Here is a 20750-nt window from a genome sequence, read left to right on the forward strand (position 1 = left end):
CCCTAGGGAGTTTCTGGCATCACACACCAAATCATTGAATCATATTTTGCCTGAAAAAGAAGAAAGGAAAAGCCTAAGATAGTCTAACACGTTAGTCCTATATTTTTTCTGCCCCAGATCCACAAATATACCTTGCCCCTTCACAAACAAGTAGAAACACAGGCATACAGAGACACAGAAACAGATGTACTATCCACTCTATGCCAGAGCTCTGCTAAGTGCTTAAGAACACAGAGTTAAATAAGACATGGTCACTACTGTTAAGGAGGAAGTAGAAATAAAAACCATGAAAAGATTATGATAGAGTGTAATAAGATCTTTTATCCAGGCTACAATTGGAGCTCAGTAGAAGGAGAACCTAATTCTACCCAAAGGAAGACAAAGATGCCCTCACAGAAGAGATGACAGAAGCTGAGTAATGAAGGGAATAAGAATTTTCCAGGTAGACAAGGAGTAGAAGTGTATTCCAGGAAAAAGCACAGTACATGAAAATGTATCAAGTCACAAAAGAACTCCCCAAGTATTTAGATTGGCTGAAATGTAGTGTGCTTGTAGGGTTAATTGTGGGATGCATGTTTAAAAGAGCAAGTCAAAGAGGATCACAAGGCACATTTTAAGCCAGGTTCTTTCAGTTATCTATTGCTGCATAACAAGCCACTTCAAAACTCAGTGGCTTAAAACAACAGTTCATTATTATTTTTTTGGAAGCACCACAGTTCGTTATTACCTGTTCTGTTTCTTTGGGTTGACCAGGCTCAGCTCTGTGGTTCTATTTTGAGGTCTATGATGTTGCAATGAAATGTTGGCTGGGGCTGCAGTTCATCTGAAAGCTCAGTCAATTCTGCTGGAGGTTTAAAATTGCTCAGTCACATGGCTGGCAATTGATGCTGTGAGCACAGCTGGAGCTATCAACTGAAGCACATACACATAGCCCCTCCACATGGCTTGGACTTCTCACATGGTAGCTGGGTTATAAGAAGGAGTCTTCTCATATCATAGTAGCTGGGTTGTAAGAAGGAGTGTCCCCAGAGTAATTGGTCCAAGAAACAGAAAGTATAAACAGCCAGTCTCTTAACTTCTGGGTCCAGAAAATAGAACAGGATTACTTCAGTCATAATTTTGGTAAAGCAGTCACAGAGCCCATTCCCTATTTAATGGGAGTGAACATAGACCCCATTTCTCAGTGGGAAAAGTATCAAAGTATATGTAGCCATCTTTAGTCCGTCACACAGGGCAAGATCTTAAACTTTATTCTGAAAGCACTGAATGGAAAGCAAACATAGGCCTTTAAACAGGAGACTGATAACACAGAGTTACATTTGAGAAAGATGATGCTAATGGCAGAGAAAGGAATTTGGTATTGGGGGAGAAAGAGTAGATTCTAAAAGCTCAATTAAGAAGAAATGAGCTCGCACGAGAGATCATGAGGGTTTGAAATTGTGATCGCCTCTATAATGCTGGAGAGGAGAGAATAGAGTCAAGAAAATTTGAGGAGACAAAAATGACAGGACGTGGTGACAACTTTGATATAGGGACAAATGAAGTAAAGAGAATAGACAAAAACCACTCCCAGGCATCTTAATATTTAAGTGAGTGGTGATCTCATTATATGAAAAAGATCAGAAAAAGAAACTAGGGTAGTGAGGGGAGCAAAGGACAAATTATGAATGCAGTTTTACTTTTAAAACTATAAAAACATTTCTTTATAGTTTAAAAAATAAAATTAAGAAAAAATTGTTTTTAATGGAATAAACATTAGATAATGCATTTCTCAGGACTCAGTAATCTTCTCTATATTAGAAAGCCTAAGTGAGTATTATGGAAGAAATAAATATTTTTTCTTCCTCTTTTTAAGTTTATCTACAAAGAATTCCTTTGCAAAACTGTCAACATTCTATCACCTGACAGAAATTAAATTTAATAAATCTGCCTATATTAGAAAAATGGATTTTATAAACTGTAAGTGTCATTAAAAATTAATAGCATCCATTTCCTACAAAACCCCTACTTTCCATTTTTCTGAGCCATCTTTCAGAATATAATTTGCTTACATTTTGATCATCTACAAATGATTGGCTTTAGCCATTTCAGATGAGCCCCCACTTGAATTCCCCGGCAGCACTAAACTGAGATCAATCATCTCCATAAGTATCTACTCAGAGGACACAGCAGTCTCCACTCACTGCAAATGAAATGCTAGCTATAAGAATAGAGAGTCCAGAAATAATCCATGTATCTGTAATCAATTGATTTTTGACAAAAATACCAAAAAAACACAATGAGGCAAGGGTAGTCTCCTCAATAAATGATGCTGGAAAAGAAATATTTATATGTAAAAGAACAAAATGAGACCCTCATCTCACAGCATATTCAAAAATCAACTCAAAATGAATTAGACAATTAAACTGGAGACCTGAAACTGTAAAACTACTAGAAGAAAACATAAGAGAAAGCCTCTGTGACATTGGTCTGTGGAAAAAAAAAAAAAACGTTTTGGATATGACTCCAAAAGTACAGGCAACAAAAGCAAAAATAGACAGGTGGGATTACATAAAACTAAAAACCTTCTGCACAGCAAAGAAAACAATCAAAAGAGTGCATAGACAACCTGTGGAATGGGAGAAAATATTTGCAAACCATATATCTGATAAAGGATTAATAGCCAAAATATATAAGGAATTCAAACAACTCAATAGCAACAAAAATGAACAACCTGATTAAAAAAATAGACAAAGATGGGAGGCCAGGGTGGGAGGATCACTGTTGATAGGACTGTAAATTAGTAAGGCCATTATGGAAAACAGTATAGAGGTTCCTCAAAAAATTAAAAGTAGAGCTACTGTATAATCCAACAATCCTACTACTGGGTATATATCCAAAGGAAATGGAGTGAGTATGCCAAAGAGATATCAGGACTACTGTGTTCACTGCGGCAATATTAACAACAGCCAAGGCCGGGCGTGGTGACTCACGCCTGTAATCCCAGCACTTTGGGAGGCCGAGGTGGGTGGATTACCTGAGGTCGGGAGTTTGAGACCAGTCTGGCCAACATGGTGAAACCCCGTCTCTACTAAAAATACAAAAAAATTAGCTGGGCGTGGTGGCAGGTGCCTGTAATCCCAGCTACTCAGGAGGCTGAGGCAGGAGAGTCACTTGAACCTGGGAGGCAGAGGTTGCAGTGAGCCAAGATTGCACCACTGCACTCCAGCCTAGGCAATAGAGCCAGACTCTGTCTCAAAGAAAAAAAAATAGCAAAGATACAAAATCAACCTAAGTGTTCAAAAAGGGATGAAAGGATAAAGAAAAGGTGGTATATATACACAACAAAATACTATTCAGCCTTTACAAAGAAGGACAATGTCATTTGTGACAACATGAATAAACCTGGAGGACATTATGCTAAACGAAATAAGCCAGACACAGAAAGACAAATATTGCATGATCTCATATACTTATATATGATATATATCATATATATCTTATTTATTGACTAAAACAACTTTATAGTTATTTAGACTGACTAAATACATCAACTAAAATAACTTTATAGAGGCCTGGAAACTAGTCAAACATCTATAGCAACCAAGCAAACATCAAATCAACAAAAAGCTTCATTCAAAATGGTAGGAAATTTTTGGCTTTTTTTTTTTTTTTTTTTGGTCTTTGCCCACATTCTCCCCAGAACAGTGAATTCAGGAGGAAGTGGCCCAATTCCTGGTTTCCTTCCTTGAGCCAGAAGATATTTGCAATGTTCTCTATCCTGTCCACATGAGATCATACATATACGAAATCTTTAAAAGTTGTACTCATAAAAGTAAAGAGTAGAATGGTGATTACCAGAGGCTTGGTGGGGGTTGGGGGGATAAAGACTGGGGAGATGTTGATCAAAGGATACAAAATTTCAGCTCAATGAGAATAAGTTCAAGAGATCTATTGTACATCATGGTGACTATAATTAATAATGATTATTGTATACTTGAAAATTACTAAGAGAGTAGATTTTAAGTGTTTTCACCACAAAAAAATAAGTATGTGAAATAGGCCGGGTATGGTCCCTCAAGCCTGTAATCCCAGCACTTGGGAGGCTGAGGCAGGCGGATCACCTGAGGTCAGGAGTATGGCGAAACTCTGTCTCTACTAAAAATACAAAAATTAGCCAGGCATGGTGGCGCATGCCTGTAATTCCAGCTACAGGAGGCAGAGGCAGGAGAATCGATTGAACCCGGGAGAAAGAGGTTGCAGTGAGTGGAGATCGTGCCACTGCACTCCCGCCTGGGCGACAGAGTGAGACTCCGTCTCAGAAAAAAAAAGAAATAATACATATGTTAAATGGCTTGATTTAGCCATTCCACAATGTATGCTTACATCAAAACATCATGTTGCACAGTCTAAATAGATATATATATAATATTATTTGTCAATTAAAATGTAAAGATGAAATAATGTTTTATTAAAAAAAGAAATGCTAGCTACAGATACATTTTGAAGAAGCACAAAAACAGCATTGGTACTCCTCCTGCTAGGTGTTACTGCTGCCCAAGATTGGCTAATGGCAGACCAAATTGAAGCACAGGCCTCACAGAAGCTCCATGCTATTAAAGGAAGCTCTAAATGATCCAGTGTGGTACACATAGTAAGTGTTAACTTTTGGATTATACCTACACCATGCTATTGAAATGGTTTGAAGCAAAACCTTTTCATTGGATCTTTATTTTAAAATTAATTTTTCAATTACACATATATCCTCAGACCTCATCAGCCTGGAGAATTCCATTAGCATTAGAAAACTAAATTGTTCTGCATTTTACCATCCCTCTAAGATTTCTAGCCTGATAAAAGTGTCCCCCACACATTCCACTCTACCATATACTTCTAGCAGTCCCCAAGGGGTTTCTCACATGTAATCATGAGCAACTCCTAACAGTTTGCACTTGATACTATTTCTTGGATGTCTTGAACCTGCCCCCTTCAGTGGAGACTGCTAAGGCCCCTAGTGGTGACAAAGCTATGTGAAGTTATCTGGCCTCTTCCTCTGTCACCATGGTTGAATGACTTCCTACTGGATACATACCATTTCTAGTACCATATGGCTTTTACAATCTAGAGCCCTGAATAAATTATATCCCAAATGTCATCTCATTTCCTTTTGCAAATTGTTTCTTTCAGACCTATCTTGTCTGGCTCTCAGATATACTCATATAGATCTCTGGGTCTAGCTTCTGTGTCAGGCAAAGATATCCAATCATTACTACTATATCTCATAAAAGAATATAATTAAGTCTTTGAGACTAGGGTAAACTTTCCAAATGAAATTGCATTTCTTTATTCATATTCGTTTTGCTCTGCTTTAAAACTCATATTCTGAGAGTGACATCAGCAAAATGGCAGACTAGAAAGCTCCAAGTCCTCATTCTTCCATGGAAACATTAAAAAAAAAAAAAACTATAGATTGATTAAAATAACTTTATAGAGCCCTGGAAACTAGTTAAACATCTACAGCAACCAAGCAAACACCTAATCAACAAAAAGCTTCACAAAATGGTAGGAAATTTTTGGCTTTTTTTGGTCTTTGCTCACATTCTCCCCAGAACAGTGAATTCAGGAGGAAGTAGCCCATTTCTTGGTTTCTTTCCTTGAGCCAGAAAAAAAGAGAAGATATTTGCAATGTTCTATCTTGTCCATAGGCTGTTCAAGTGTCTGGTTTCTGTTTGCCTGACTCAGAGCTCAGACAGGAAATAGTGGAATAGTTTGGATCTCAAGCTAGCAGAAGCCAGGGAAGGCAATGGTGGGTGCCATAGTATGTGAAAACTGCAGGAGGATTGCAGACCTTCAGATGCTTCGTGCAAGATACTGTGGGCAGAGGAATACAGTGGAAAATGTAATGCCCTAAAAAAACTGGGATAAGAATCTATGGGAAATTTAAAAATTTTAAAACAGCCATGTATACAGGGGAATTAAAAAAAAAAAAGGCACACAAATAGGCAGGATGCATGCCCAGAAGAGACCTGAGAATTAAGCCTTCACTCTGGACTAATCCTAAGGCTCAAGGGCCCACTAATTAGTGGTGGTCTTTGATGCAAGTCTCAAAGACTGGGAGAAGTGACTATTTTTGCAAATGCCCAATTTTCAACAACAGATCAAAAGGCACAAGAAGAAACAGAACAACATGACCCACTCAAAGGAACAAAATAAATCTCCAGAAACTATCTCTGAAGAAATATAGGAATTGTGTTTATTAGACAAATACTTTAAAATAATTGACTTAAATATGCTCAAACACCTGTAAGAACTGAAGAAAATCAGGAGAATGATATATAAACAAAATAAGAATATCAACAAAGAGATAGAAATTATTTCTAAAGAACAAAACAAATTCTAAAGCTGAAAAGTACAATCACTGGATTGAAAAATTCACTGCAAGAGTTTAACAGCAGACTCAAACAGGCAGAAGAAAGCATCAGTGAACCTGAAGATAGGTCCTTGAAATTATTGAATCTGAGGAGCAAAAATAACGAAGAAAAGTAAAGACCCTAAAAGATTCATGGGACACCATCAAGTAGGCCAAATACACATTAGGGGGGAATACTTCAAAAATCATTTTATGAGGCCTGCATTAACCTGATACCAAAACCAGACAAAACATTACAAGACAACTAGAGACCAATTTGTCTGACGAATATTGGGGCAAAAATCCTCAACAAAATGCAAGCAAGCTGAATTCAACAACAATGCATTAAAAGTATTATATACCATGACATTTACACCTGGAATGCAAGGATATTTCAATATCTGAAATCAATCAATGTGATATATCACATTAACAGAATGAAGGGGAAAAAAAAAACCACATGATCATTTCAAATGATGCTGAAAAAGCATTTGACAAGATTCAATACCCATTCATAATAAGGACACACAAAAATGAGGAACAGAAGGAAATTACCCCTAAATAATAAAAGTTATATATACAGAGTCCACAGCTATCGTCACACTCAGTGGTGAAAGACTGGAAGATTTTCCTTTAAGATCAGGAACAAGACAGAAATGCCTGCTCCTGCAACTTCTATTCAAAATAGTATAAGAAGTCCTAGCCCAAACAATTAGGCAAGTATAAAAATAAAAGGCATTCAATTCAGAAAGGAAGAAGTAAAATTATCTCTGTTCACAGATAATATAATCTTATATAGATAAAACCCATATTCTATTATGCCAATTTTATTCCTATGAGTTTCTCTCTCCTGAATTGTGTAGTTGGTCACTATAGTTCCAAATGACCAATTTGTGTTTTTCCCCACAAACAGTTTCTCTCTATGTATTAGTCAGCGGTCCCTAAAGAGACAGAACTAATAGGATATATGAAGGGGAGATTATTAAGTATTAACTTACATGATCACAAGGTCCCACAATAGGCTGTCTGCAAGCTTGAGGAGCAAGGAGAGCCAGTCCGAGTCTCAAAACTGAAGAACTTGGAGTCCAGTGTTTGAGGGCAGGAAGCATCCAGCACAGGAGAAAGATATAGGCTGGGAGGCTAGGCCAATCTCGCCTTTTCACGTTTTTCTGCCTGCTTTATATTCGCTGGCAGCCAATTAGATTGTGCCCACCAGATTAAGAGTGGGTCTGCCTTCCCCAGACCACTGACTCAAATGTTAATCTCCTTTGGCAACACCCTCACAGACACACCCAGGATCAATACTTTGCATCCTTCAATCCAATCAAGTTCACACTCAATATTAACCATCACAGTGTATTTACCTTAACTTCAATGTTTGGTTTCTGTCTACTTGACCTTCTGGCAAACACTAAAAAATAAAGAGTTCACAAGTAAACTAAAAAGTACAGAGGTATGTTATTGCCTGCCAATGGCTATATCAGAGTTAACGGCAATCTGCGTAAAATATTGATAAATGACTTGATATATGTTTTTAAATGACAGTGATAAGGCATGCCACAACTCCACATGCAAATGAATCCCTTTGGGAGGCCCCTCACAACCTGGCTAGCCTTTTTGTTCAGCCTTATCTCTATCAGACTAGACTTCCCATAGATAGCCCCAAGCATACCTGGACTAAAATAATGCCTTTGTTTTTGCTTTCTTGTACCTGAAAAATTTTTCTCCACTTTCCCTTTTCAGTGAACCTCTTCTACTCTTCCCTCCTGATCCACCTCAAATTCTGCCTTCTCTTTCAAGGGTTCCCTGCCTGCTAGTAATACTTTTTATATGTCTCTATTATAATATTTATCCCTATTGCCCTGTAATTAACCACCTAAGGTTGACCTCTCCCCATAAACTATAAAACTCTCAAATGCAGGGAACATGTAGGCATTTTTGTATGCCTTATAATTAGATTAATTCTGCCTCACAATAGACCTTCAATAAATGTAGTTGGTTTATTTGACGAAATAGCTAATATTTATTGAACACATTTATTTAGTATGCTGAGAGCTTTTTCCCTATCATTTTATTTGGACCTTGCAAAAAACCTTGTGAGGGGAAAAGTATGCCTGTTTTACAGACAAGTAAACTAGGGTTTGTGGGAGCTAAGAAACTTGGCCAAGATCTCAAAACTCTAGTGTTAGAGCCAAGATTTGATCCAAGGTCTCCATCACTCCAAAATCTACTCATTTAATTATTATGCATATGCACAGGCATATATGTACATACACATACAAATACTGTCTATGGAAAAGTTGAGTAATTGCAACAGAAACCATATGGCCTGCAGAGTTTAACATATTTACTATTTAGTCCATTGCAAAAGAAAAGTTTTCCAACTCCTGATCTAAAGAGGAAAGTGAATAGGATCAGAAAGACTAATTAGGATGCTGCAAAGCAAGCATGGTTTGAAGTAATTTCTAAACTGATTGACAACAAGAAAAGAAATTAATCCAAGAGATAATAAGGGCACAAAATATAGTAACATTAAGTCAGAGAGGCAGTAATGAAGAACAAAATAAAGCATTCACAAACTGATAAATGGTCAAATTACTGGCCAACACAAAATTTAGGAGAAGAAAGCTTATTCTGGTGATAACTCTGGACCTGATTGAGTTTGAGGTGGTAGCAAGAAATGAAAGTAGAAATTAAAACAGTGGGCAAGCTTTAAACTCTAAGTTACAGAGTCATCAACATGGAAATGATTGATGAAAATTATTCAAGATGATGAGCATTCCAGGAGAAAGAATAGAGAAAGAGAAGAGCAAAGGACAGGACTGTGAAGACAACAAATGTCTATACTTAATGAACAAAAGTGACAGTTTCAATCATTCATCAAATGTAGATATCATTAAGTGCAAAAGTTTATCCCCTGTATAACTTCCTAATATTGTAAAGGCATTCTCATTTTATATGCTTTTCAAAATCTTTAGTAAATGTCTAGCAGGTGCAAAGCATTGTGCCACATGGTAGAGAGGGACAGGAAAGAGCCTGGTTGCTGTGCTCAAAATAATTTCTAACTTATTGAGGAAGGGCAAGAAGATAAAGAGAACCATGAAGTTGAATGGCAAGTTGGGAAAGAATGAGGATGGAATATGTCTAAGAAGTAACCCACCTCAAGGTTACACACTGAAATACAAAGGTTACATATATAATGTATGAGGGATATTTTAAAATTTCATTTTATTGCTCTATTGTAGCTGTTGAGAGTGCTCCCAAGCCTGCAGGGATGGAAGTGATAGCTCTTAAACCTTACTTATCCACTGTCCACAGTGAACATTGCAAGCATTAAGTATTTCCAAATGGGTACCATGGTAACATCAATACACTTGCCTTGGGTTATGATTATCCCACTCACTCTACAACATGCCAGTTGAAGTTTTTTTTTTTTTCAGTGCTGCTCTACTTGATAAAACCACCTGTCCATTGTACTACTTATAAATGGAGAAAAGTAAATTTATCAACAAATCCTGCTGCACAGATTTCTTCTAATCTATCAAAAAATCAGGGCCTTAAGGCATCAAAGCTCACCCCAGCTGTGCTCTTTTTCTGCAAAGTAATGGCAGAATTGCAACACAATCAAGGAAGCATTTTTCTCTAGAACTGGATTTAATCACATCATTTTATAATGTAAATAGCAAAAGTAGCTTACCCTGACTCTGAGGCACTGGAACCTTCCTGGGGACTCTACTTTTACTGGCTGACCCCTAAGAATACCCAAGGGTAAAGAAGAAATGTGGTAAGGCAAAATCCACACTGCTTAGAAAGTGTATTAAAAAAACATCCAAAAACCTCTGTTTTTAGACAAATCCCCTGATCAAGAAAAAAATCTTGATAGACCAGTTAAGAAAAATCTCTGCTTCTAAAGAGACCAACCTCTGGGGAAGCTTTCACAGATGATAAAGTTAGCAGTCACAGTGATTGAAAGGGGACATTATACTTTAAAATGTAATGCTGTTAGGACAGATGTGGTTAGGAGAAGAAAAAAAAGACTATACTGCATATATCTAGAAATACTAAAATAGAAATAAAAATGCCTACTTTGCCATATTTTCCTAGGAGTTAGTATATTTACCCATTTTCCGTTAGGCAGGAAAAGAAGATTGAATTGAAAATATCCTCCCTGTCAGTAGGTTGAAAAGTGATCAACAGTTAGCTGATGGAATTTTATTCCATTCAATTATTTAGTGCCCACTGAAGGCCCCTTTTCCCATGCAACAGGAAATTGCCTTTCTTAGAAATGAAAAACACCCATCAATCTATGCAATACAGTTTTATTACACACATAAAAATCCATATTTTACCCCCAGCCAATGTTTCTTGGGGGTCACATAACTCTGTCTAAACAATAGTGGAATTCAATAATTAAGAAAGTCCTGGAAGAGTATCTGTGTAGTAAAAAGCTTCATTCACTTTGTTTCTTTACATTCACAAGCTATACAACAAGTGATAGCTACCTGTGCAATCTAGGTACAAGTACACCTTGGTTTTCCAATTCCTTTAAGGAAGACTAAACAACATTGTTATTTCTCAGAGCTTCTTAGCATTGTCCAGGTTTTTGTTTGGGTGGGGATTAGGTTTAGAATGAACATGAAGAAAGGTGCTTTCCCTGAGTTTAGATATTTCTGTTTCTTAAATAAGCCTAGTGCCATCAAGTAAGAGATACATAAAAAGTGGCTCGTTAGAAAATCAGACTTTCAAGGAAAGATAATCCATATTATATTTGCAACCCTGCAAGCCTGGAGAAATAAGCATTTGCAAGTGTATGAGTAGTTGAACAAGTCTTTCATTTATACACAAAGTTCATATAGCACAAAATCATATAAATTCTAGTTCACATAACTAATGTGACTTTGTCCTTAAAGCAGCCAGCTGGATTTGAGAGCAATTTGGCTGCCATAGAAGACATTCCATATCACAAGGGTTGATTTGGCGAATTTGCTGGTTTGCAGGTGTTTCCTTCTTTTTTTATATGTAATTCCCAAAAAGCCTTCTAATTGATCAAAAATGTAACTACTGTCCCTGGTAGGAGAGACACATTCTTCAACCAACAATACACAAGTGACTGAGTTTCAGGTACAAACATTTTCATTATGCCTTCCCACCCTCTTTGCAATCTACCAATGTCCCATCCTCCAAAACCCACCATCAGGAAACTTACCATCACAGTCTTGGCACTGTTAATTAAAGGGATTACAATGATTTATATCTATAACTATTTTGAGTTAATTGTTTTTATAATTTCATGCTATTCACACTACTTTTAAAACCACAACCCCCATTGGCAGTACTATGTAAATATTTGACAGTGGCTACCTACTTTGGACATTTCCATCATAATGGATTTTTTCATTGTAAATGCTGACTGTATTTATATAATCACATTTATAAGTAAATCCTGCCAAATTCACCTTTGAAGCCTCTGGTTTATACTGGTATTACTTCATAATGTCCAATTTTAGATATTAAATATTTAGTACTAATATTTCTTCTACTTGCATGAGCTGAAAATGTATTTCCTGGCTCTTAGAATCCAAACTATTAACATTATTATAACAAGGCAATTTATTGTCTTCAGGCCAGGCATGGTGGCTTATGCCTATGATCCTAGTGTTTTGAGAGGCTGAGGTGGGAGGATCTCTTGAGGCCAAGAGTTTGAGATCAGCCTGGGCAATATAGCAGGACCCCGTCTCTACAAAAACGTAAAAGAATTAGCCAAGTGTGGTGGCACATACCTACAGACCCTGCTACTTGGGAGGTTGAGGTGGGAGGATTGCTTGAGCTTAGAAGTTTGAGGTTGCAGTGAGCTATGATCATGCCACTGCACTCCAGTCTCAGTGACAGAGTAGTAAGACCCTGTCTCTCTCTCTCTCTCTCTCTCTCTCTCTCTCTCTCTCTATATATATATATATATATATATATATATATATATATATATATAGTCTTCAAATTCCAGCACCTTAACTTTTCCACCTTAAAAGACTAGCTTACCCTTTAATACACCTGGACCACATGCATTCCAAGTTTTCCTCATTGAACAGACCTGTTGTTTGGAAAAGCCAAGCACTTCTGTGTGTTTGGTGCGGAGACAGAGGGCTTACTTGGAACTTAACCTAAAACCAGGTTTAGTGAACAAAGTAAGTCTTTTATTCAAAGATTAAACTATACTTTAAAAAAACATAATTATCATTACAGACTTTTAAAAGTTCTGGAGTGCAGATGCCACAAGGGTGATAACCAAGTTTCACTTTATTGCTACAGAAACAAAACATCTCAAAGAAAATAGAAGAACAACACTCAATAATCCAGCCAAGGAAACATCAAATTTAATTTGGCACATCCTAAGGGTCAAGCATGTAGCAAGGCAACATTGATTAAACTCTCTCAGCAAAGATCAAAGGGATGTCAGCAGAGTTACTACAAAGCGAAAACCATCCAATTCTAAAATGTTCACAAACAGAATTCTGCAAGATCCATATTGCAATGAATGGATCTCAGATATACTGATTGTATCACTCAGATTGTTAGATTTCTACCTTACAAGAATTTAGGGAAAACCTTTGTGATATATTCTGTTCTATATTTGGAAAAATTAATCATTAGTCAGATGTGTGAGTAAACAAAAAAGAAGACTCAACTTGTGTTTGGAGTTGGTTACCTTTACTGAGCCAAAAGAAGACAGTCAGGAGGGCAACCATCTGAATAAATATTCTATGTTATTTAACAGGCTATGATAAGACATTCTAAGAAACATCTTATTTACCAACCTGCCTCAATGCCTGAATTTCTATCAATATTAAATCATTTATTGTCAACATTCTCTATGTCTTCTCAAAAATGCGAATATTCCTAGGGAGAACAGTGTACTCAGGGTTGCAGCTCCCATATTTGATGTCTTCTTATGAATTAGGAAAAGGTGTTCTGGTAGATAGATACTGCTCCACTGGATCAAGGCTGAGGCTCTGGGTTCAATTTCAGCCCTCAACAGTACCCATAGCCTGCAGCATTTGTGCACAACAATAAAAGATTGCCTGCTTATGCTCAATAAACCCAGGTTTATTTCCTTGGAAGTCCCCACATTGTTGATGCTACTGGAAAGCAATATCCTCCCTACCCTACCCTAGGCAAAACCTTCTTGAGAGACCCCAAAATGAAATTTTGCCACTATTCTATCAGCAGCCCTGAGACAAAACTCAGGTTTTAGGCTGAACCTTCATGGTTCCTCAAGGACATTTGATCCAACCAAGCCTCTTAATGACTGATACCTGTGATGGCTGCCCCCAAAAGGAAACCCTTTGAGTCATCTAAGTTTCTTTAGTTTCAACCACCTCCCCACCTCACCATCTCCCTACCCCAACCAACTCTTTCTTCTACTGAAAATCTTCTTCCAAAACTTTTATTTCTGGAGCTTTGATTCAATGGTGTGCTAGAGCTAGCTCCCTATGGCCTTGCTAGAGCCAGTTGTGCACACCTTCTCCCAATTCCTCATTCAGTAATGTTATGTTGGTGGCTTGAAATCATCCATAATGGGAGTATTTATATCAGAGAAATCAACAGACACTACAAATTGGGGCATTTTGAAAATTAAGATCCATTTTTTAAACATTTACCAGCACACCATTGCTCTGATTCAAAAACTTTAAAATTTTTTCTCACCCTCTTACAAAATTAGTTTCTAATTTTCATTGCTATTTTTTAATCAGCTAAAATCTGGTTCTCCCAAGATATCACCATTTATCTTGAAGCGTTCTTAAGTGGAAGTAGGTCATTTTGCCATATTCTCTAACATATTTCTTTCAGGTAGCCCTTTAAAGCACTATATTAAAGGAATACTTTTCCTTTATACCATTATAACATTCAATGTACAGTTCTATCATGAATTCCCTCATCACAATATGTTATACATCTGCCTCTCTATTTTCCTGAAAGCTATTTGAAGACAACAGTCACATTAGACTCACATTTGTATATCCAGTAGAGTATCCTCACTTCTAATTGCTGTTCAAAAACCATTGCTCTGATCATTCTCTTGTAAGAACTTTTCTGCTTTCAAGATTATGTCATCAGGCTCCACTTCCTCTGCATCTCCTCCTTGTATTCATGTCCAGGTCTTGAGTAGCTCCCTCACATTCAATGAGAGCTTATATCCTTCTTTCAACTCTGAGCCCTGATCTCATGCTGGGTAACTTCAACATCCTTGAGGATGTCTCATGCAGTTTGTATCCACAAAGATCCACATTTTTTCAACCCCATTCTACTTTAGCTACTATCACCTAAGACCATATCCCAAATCTTCATTTCTCCAGGAAATTTTCCGCTTGAAATATACCAAACTCCAAGGTCCCACTGGCTGAAACAACATCTATGTTTCCACTATACTTCCTGTTTAACTTTACCAACAATATATCTTTCATTCTTCCTTTTTTCCCCAGTCACCAGGTTATCATATTCTTTCAGCTCCACATATTTCCCTACCAAACTTAAACTCCAGAAAGAATAATTTGAATCACTTTCTTGGAAGCACTTCCAACTTATTCAATCTCTTATCCATCCATGGCATTGACTCTGACATCGCTCAGCATCTAATAGGTACTAGCAGCCACCTTCTCTCCTCTTATATCCAGCCTGCTGAGAGAAAGAGAAAAAGGACAACTGCACAGATAGGTTTCATGACAGAGGCATGGTCTCCAGCTGCAGGTGGTCTCCAACTGGCTCTCAGCAAACTTCTTATAAATCTCTAATTTGTTCTTGCTTCCATTTTTTAAAAATTTATTGTGGTAAAATACACATGTACTATTTATCATTTTAACCATTTGTAAGTGTCCTGCTTTCATTTTTACAGAAGCTTTTCTCAACCTTTACTGCTCTCCTTGAAACGTCTGTACCATTCTTATTCCCTTTCAGGAGATAAACTTTTCTCCTGATTCAGAATTAAAAGTAAGGTTCTCATGCAAGCTCAGTACTAACTTTTGCAGAGCCCAGAGCAAGAATACAAATGGAAGCCTTTACCTACCACCCACCTACCCCACACATTTTTCTTCTGCCTAGATCCTTCTCTTCCCTCTAGCACTATGAAGAGCCTCCCTAACAAACCTACAGATACCCCAACTTGTATTTCTAAGCTCCATCTACACTCCCCAAGCAGATATCTCTTGGCCATCTCTCACATCTAAGGGTGCAAACAACAGTGTCATAGTCTTCCTCCAGTAAGACAGATCTTGGGAAGAAAACTGTGCAGATCCTGAAAGTGGGCTGAGGTTATCTGAGAGGAAAGTTCCAAGTCACAAGTACCTGGAGCATGATTTATAAGAAGAAGTTCAAACTCTAGGTGGAAATATCCTATTAGCTCCATGGATTTCTCACCTCATGAACAGGGCATAGTCATAGGGGGATCAGAAAGGGGCACTCTAAGCAAAGGACCCATGACATGCATTCCAACTGCCTAGCTTCTCCTTACTTTGTTATGCTGTACCATATACATCCTATACTTCAGCCATACCACCAAAAATAATTATTTCCAAAATAGGCAATTCTGCAAGTCATACAACTCTGTGCCTTTGACCATTCCTCTCTCCCTATCTGGAAATTCTTTTTCCTACTCCCTAGTCTGTTAAGCTAACTCCTCTCAGACTCAGTTTACCCATCAGCTCCTTTGGAAAGACTGAATTAACTATAACTTCCCTGTGCTCCTATGGCACCCTATTCATTTCTCTATTACTGTACATAACACATTGCTCTGACATGTTTACATGTTTGTCTCTACAATTACATTGTAAGCTCCTGGAGAGAATGCACTATGTTCTATCATTCTTTCGTTCATTGATTCATTCACTGATTCTAGAATCTTTTTCTTTTTTTATTTTTTTTCTTTGTCTTTTTTTATTATACTTATGTTATTATGTTCTGGGATACATGTGCAGAACATGCAGGTGTGTTACATAGGTATACATGTGCCATGGCGGTTTGCTGCACCCATCAACCCATCATCTACATCAGGTATTTCTCCTAAATCTATCCCTCCCCTAGCCCCCCATACCCTGACAGGCCCCAGTGTGTGATGTTCCCCTCACAGTGTCCATGTGTTCTCATTGTTCAACTCCTACTTATGAGTGAGAATATGTGATGTCTGGTTTTTTGTTCTTGTGTTGGTTTGCTGAGAATGATGGTTTCCAGCTTCATCCATGTCCCTGCAAAGGACATGAACTCATCCTTTTTTATGGCTGCATAGTATTCCATGGTGTATATGTGCCACATTTTCTTAATCCAGTCTATCATTGATGGTCATTTGGGTTGGTTCCAAGTCTTTGCTATTGTGAACAGTGCTGCAATAAACATACATGTGCTTGTGTCTTTATAACAGAATGATTTATAATCCTCTGGGTATATACCCAGTAATGGAATTGCTGGGTCAAATGGTATTTCTGGTTGAGGAATCGCCACACTGTCTTCCACAATGGTTGAGCTAATTTACACTCCCACCAACAGTGTAAAAGCATTCCTATTTCTCCACATCCTCTCCAGCATCTGTTGTTTCCTGACTTTTTAATGATCGCCATTCTAACTGGCATGAGATGGTATCTCATTGTGGTTTTGATTTGCACTTCTCATGACCAGTGATGATGAGCTTTTTTCATATGTTTGTTGGTCTAGAACCTTTTACTAATTATATAATGGGCACTGGGAATATAAACACAAATAACAAGGTGGTAAACAATAAATATTGGTTGAATAGTTAATAGATAATTCCTTATTTTTTATATTTCTGTAATATTTTATATTAAAATGTGACTTAATTCTATTTCCTAAAATTGGCTAAGAGATGACGGTATTCAGTTTGTTTTGTTTTAAATAAAGCCTAATAAAGAAATAAGGACTTCTTTTTTCTCTATCCAATAAGACTCCTATATCAATCGGAAAAAAAAAGTCATACTAGAGTACAATGTTGGGACAAGTTTATTTTGGAGAAATCCCAGGAAGCATAGTGAAAGAGTAGAAATGAAACAGCAAAAGGAGGAAACCCAATGAAAGGTGTGTGTTAATAAGTGGTTCCTACTATGGGTACCTGTACCAATAGTGTCTGCTATATTACCTCTACGCATTCTTAAAGAGAAACAAGAAAATAAACAGCTTTTGATAAGAAATTAACTGGAAAAAAATCTCAAAGATGCTCTGGTCTCATTCTTCAAGCCTTCAGATCTGTCTACTTCAGGAACTTCAGTTTACTCTACTTTATGAGCCAGTGTTTGAAGTTCTCAACATTCTCCTTCTGTTTTTATATATACCTACCTCATCATTTGTATTAATGAAGAAAATTAGGCAACGAGCCCTTCCAACCTGCTATATGAAATGAAATGTATACAGTTATATAAGGTAAATAACAGATTTTCTACCCTAAAGTTAAATGTATGGTAAACTTTGAATATTCACAAAATATAAGCGCCCAACCCTTAATTCTCAAATACCACCTAAGAACACCATTCTCTCCAATAAAATACATATGCAATAAATAGGAAACAAAATTTCCCTGAGAAAGAAGTGATGGCCCCACTTGCTAGATAAATGATCAAAATTCAATCACATGCTCTAGCAAAATTCAAGTTTCTCAATTTCATGGACATGTGTGAAAAGAATTGAAATTGTAAATGGTAAAGCTGCTCATGCCAAGTGTATCAGTCAGCTCATATTGTAAAACGAATCACTCCAAAACTCACTGAATATAACAATATGCACTTATGTATAGCCCACATATCTCTCTGGGTCGGCTGGAACTCTGATCTAGACTAGGGTAAGGCTTAATTCTAAGCTGTTGTATTAGTCCGTTCTCACGCTGCTAATAAAGATATACCCAAGACTGAGTAACTTATAAAGGAAAGAGGATTAATTGACTCACAGTTCCGCAGCGATGGGGAGGCCTCAGGAAACTGACAATCATGGCGTGAGGGGAAGCCAACACATCCTTCTTCACATGGTGGCAGCAAGGAGAAGTGTGGAGCAAAGTTGAAGGAAAGCCCCTTACAAAACCATCAGATCTTGTGAGAACTCACTAACTACCATGAGAACAGCATGGAGGTAACTGCCCCCATGATTCAATTACCTTCCACCAAGTCCCTCCCATGACATGAGGGGATTATGGGAACTATAATTCAAGGTGATATTTGGGTGAAGACACAGCCAAACTATATCATTCTGCCCCTGGCCCCTCCCAAATCTCATGTCCTCACATTTCAAAACACAATCATGCCTTCCCAACAGTCCCCCAAAGTCTTAACTCATTCCACCATTAACTGAAAAGTCCAAGTCCAAAGTCTCATGTGAGACAAAGCAAATCTCTTCCTCCTATGAGCCTGTAAAATCAAAAGCAAGTTAATTACATCCTTGGGGTAGAGGCATTGGGTAAATACACCCTTTCCAAAGAGAAATTGGCCAAAACAAAGGGGCTACAGGCCCATGCAAGTATGAAATTCAACAGGGCAGTCATTAAACCTTAAAGTTCCAAAATGATCTCCTTTGACTCCATGTCTCACATCTAGGTCATGCTGATGCAAGAAGTGGGCTTCCACAATCTTGAGCAGCTCTGCCCCTGTGGCTTTGCAGGGTACAGCCCCCTCCCAGCTGCCTTCACAGGCTGGCATTGAGTGTCTGTGGCTTTTCCAGGTGCATCGTGCAAATTGTCAGTGGACCTACCATTCTGGGGTCTGGAGAACTGCGGCCCTCTTCTCACAGCTCCACTAGGCAGTGCTCCAGTGGGGACTCTGTGTGGGGGCTCTAATCCCACATTTCCCTTCTACACTGCCCTAGAGGAGGTTCTCCTTGAATGCTTCAGCCCTGTAGCAAACTTCTGCCTGGACATCCAGGCATTTCCATACCTCCTCTGAAATCAAGACAGAGGTTCCCAAATCTCAATTATTGACTTTTGTGCACCTGCAGGCCCAACACTATGTGTAAGCCACCAAGGTTTGGGGCTCACACGCTCTGAAGCAATGGCCTGAGCTACATGTTGTCCCCTTTTAGCCAGACTGGAGCTGAAGCAGCTGGGACACAGGACACCTTGCCCCAAGGCTGCATAGAGCACAGGTGCCCTAGGCTCAGCCCAGAAAACCAGTTTTCCCTCCTAGGTCTCCAGGCCTGTGATGTGAAAGGCTGCTGTGAAGGTCTCTGACATGCCCTGGAGACATTTTCCCCATTGTCTTGGTGATTAACATTTGGCTCCTTGTTATCTATGCAAATTTCTGTAGCTGGCTTGAATTTCTCCCCAGAAAATGGGGTTTTCTTTTTTATTGCATCATCAGGCTGCAAATTTTCTGAACTTTTATGCTCTTCCTCCTCTTGAACACTTTGCTGCTTAGAAATTTCTTCCACTAGGTACGCTAAATCATCTCTCTCTAGTTCAAAGTTCCACAGATCTCTAGAGCAGGGGCAAAATGCCACCAGTCTCTTTGCATAGCAAGAGTGACCTTTATTCCAGTTCCCAACAAGTTCCTCATCTCCATCTAAGACCACCTCAGTCTGGACTTCATTGTCCATATCACTATCAGCATTTTGGTCAAAGCCATTCAACAAGTCTAGGAAGTTCCAAACTGTCCCACATCTTCCTGTCTTCTTCTGAGCCCTCCAAACCTTTCCAACCTCTGCCTGTTGCCCAGTTCCAAAGTCACTTCCACATTTTGGGCTATCTTTACAGCAGTGCCCCACTACCTGGTACCAATCTACCATATTAGTCCATTCTCACACTACTAATATAGATATACCCTAGACTGCGTAATTTACAAAGGAAAGACATTTAATTGACTCACAGTTCTGCAGGGCTGGGGAGACCTGAGGAAACTTACAATCATGGAGGAAGGGGAAGCAAACACATCCTTCTTCACATAATGGCAGCAAGGAGAAGTGCACAGCAAAGTGAGGGAAAAGCCCCTTATAAAACCATCAGATCTCATGAGAACTCACTATCACAAGAATAGTCATGAGAACTCACTATCACAAGAACAGCATGGAGGTAACTGCCCCCATGATTCAGTTACCTCTCACCAGGTCCCTCCCCGAGACATGTGGGGATTATGGGAAGTACAATTCAAGATGAGGTTTGGGTGGGGACACAGCCAAACCACATCAGCTGCAGTTTGGGTTCAAGTCTGTTTTGCATGAGCATAGTCCTTGGGACAGAGAGCTATCTAGACCAAAGAGTGTATTTCATGGCAGAGGAACAAACACAAGAGAATAAGCCCAACTACACTAGCACATTTCAGGCCTCTGCTCACATCACATTCACTAGCATGCCACTGGCCAAAGCAAGTAATATGGCCAAGACCAGCATCTA

This window comes from Macaca nemestrina, chromosome X (genome assembly GCF_043159975.1).
Source record: "Macaca nemestrina isolate mMacNem1 chromosome X, mMacNem.hap1, whole genome shotgun sequence".
Classification (NCBI taxonomy): domain Eukaryota; kingdom Metazoa; phylum Chordata; class Mammalia; order Primates; family Cercopithecidae; genus Macaca; species Macaca nemestrina.